The following is a 2,758-nucleotide window of genomic DNA, read 5'->3' on the forward strand; positions in this document are numbered from 1 at the left end:
TATATATAAAATTTATCCATCTCTCATCACTAATTGTAAAACTTTGATTTTTTTTAAGGCATTACTCGTATTGTATCTGTAATGTCCTTGTCAATGCACCTCTAGACTGAGATCTAAAGTTTCTTTCGATCAACGCTGATTAAAAATAGCACTCACTGACAGACAGACAGATAGATAGATAGATAGATAGATAGATAGATAGATAGATAGATAGATAGATAGATAGATAGATAGATACAAGATGGTTGCAAACTCGTGTTCGAGCATTGCCATCACCTGATTGAAAGTCCCAGACATGCGAAGGCTACGACCAGCCATCTTTTTCAAGCGATGCCTGCGCATGATGATTTTTTTTATAGTGGGGAAAGCATTTGCACAAATCCAATCACACTCTCTGAACATGGACAACATAAACTGGAAAAGATGAACTAGTCTACATCATCGAATATTGTCAATGTCGCAGGTTTTCTCTCAGAGTGATGTTTTCTCTCCTAGAGAGATGTAACAATAACCTCTCACTCCCATTGGGCCAACCGCGCGCCTAGACACCAGCCCAGGTGTTTCCACGTCTCCGGGCATACATCTGTGCATACATACACACGTACACATATTGTTGGATGACCGTTGACTGTTCATGAGCTCTTCCGCTCTTTGGGAGGTCTTATTTTTCGTCCTGCACTGCGTCCAACAATCACCTTCCCCACCAAGCAAGCTTGATGGTGTTGCCAGTTTAGTAGCCGGCGACCCGACCATGCAACAGGTTGTACTGGGTTTCATGTTACCAATAGCGCCCAAGAGCAACTTGACATACATATATACATGCATGCATGCATGCATACATACATACATACATACATACATACATACATACATACATACATACATACATACATCTTTTGTCTTTTGCTTGCTTCAGTTATTGGACTGCAGCCGTGCTGGGCATCATTTCGAACGGTTTAGTCGAATAATTCGGTCCCACTAGTTACTTTTTAAGCTTGTTACTTATACTACCGGTCACTCATGCCGAACTGCTAAGTTGCAGGGATATAAACAAACCAACACCTGTTGTTAAGTAGTAGTGGATAACAAATATAACGCAAACACAAAGACATACACACACACACACACACACACACACACGCACACATACGTGTATACTCTTGTAGATCAAGTATAGACTATGATTGGGCGTCAGATATGAGTAAATTTGTTACACATTCACAGTACTTTACCAGTCGAGGAATACTATACGTAAGTCAACCCTGATGTTCTTTAGAGAGCTCGTGGACGGAATTAGCAACGAATAACTCAGGAATTATGTTGGATCGCTTTTGTTACAAGTTAATTAGACATGGTTAATTACAATGATATTATCAGTCCGAATATGCTTGATGCACGTTCGAACTGGGGAACAAGCTACTCACTGCGTTATGTCAGCGAGAATATATCTCGCTTGTTGACAAATGGTGTGTGTACACCTAGATAAGCTCGCAGCGCCATCTACCTAGACTGTGAGATGCTAGTATTTCAGAGTAGCTATCTTCTCATTGGTTACAGACACTAAGCAGATGACACTAAGCAGATGACACCTCTCTTATGCTTTTCCAGTCACCGTACGATAACTGGCAGCGCTATACGGCGGTTCACCGTAAGAAAATTACGGAGGGGGAGCGCTAAGCAATGATAAGTGAAATCGCAATTTTATTATGAGTCCGAATATGCTTGTTGCACGTTCGAACTTGGGAATAAACTACTCACTGCGTTTTGTCACGGAGAATATATCGCGCTTGTTGACAAATGGCGTGTATAGACGTAGATCAGCTCGCAGCGCCATCTACGGACTGATAATACGTAATGGTTAATTACGTATCAGTACATTGTGGGGTACCAATCTCTTGTTAAATGGTAACTAAAGACCTCCCGGAGATGTAGGTCTACATCTACCATATCGATGGTGTCATGAGCCAATGGAATGACTCCTAGCCAAAGTGCTTGGAGTTTGGTTAAGACCAGACCTTCAGACAGAATGAAGCTAAAGCGTGGTTACAAACAGTTTAGTCACCCTGCTTTACTTTAGTTACCATTTAACCATAGATAATCACTTGATCCATGGCAGTATTTGAATTCAAAATGCAAATAACTATGACAAATAGAAACTTTGCATTTCTTGTCCAGTATTGTAATGATTCTGACAGTCCATTCTTGATTGGTACTTAATTTATCGACCCCAAACGGATGAAAGGCAACGTAAATCTCAGTGGAAATGCAACGTAAATCTCAGAATGTAAAAAGCCGGGCATTTCCTGTAACACTCTAACGCTTTTGTTAATCTACCGTCTTAACACTAAAATAATCCGTCAAATATTTGTACCAAATTTTGGTACAAGGCCAACAACTTCAGAGAGAGAGAGAGAGAGAGAGAGAGAGAGAGAGAGAGAGAGAGAGAGAGAGAGAGAGAGAGAGACTCAGTCGATTACATCGACACCAGTATTTGACTGGTATTTACTTTATTGACCATGAAAGGATGAAAGATAAAGTTGACGTCAGAGAGATGTAAAGAGCTGCAAGAAATGTCGATAAGCATTTTGTCCGACGCGCTTGCCCTCTTCAACAAATAATGTAGGATTTCTGATATTTCCGTCACGGTGTTTTTATTTATATTTACATTTATTCATTGCTTTTTCTTTTTCATTTTTTTTTAAATTTTATCTTGTTTTTTTTTTAGATACATATTTAACCCCCATGGATTCCAAATGGA

The sequence above is a fragment of the Octopus bimaculoides genome, chromosome 4 (assembly GCF_001194135.2).
Source record: "Octopus bimaculoides isolate UCB-OBI-ISO-001 chromosome 4, ASM119413v2, whole genome shotgun sequence".
NCBI classification, from domain to species: domain Eukaryota; kingdom Metazoa; phylum Mollusca; class Cephalopoda; order Octopoda; family Octopodidae; genus Octopus; species Octopus bimaculoides.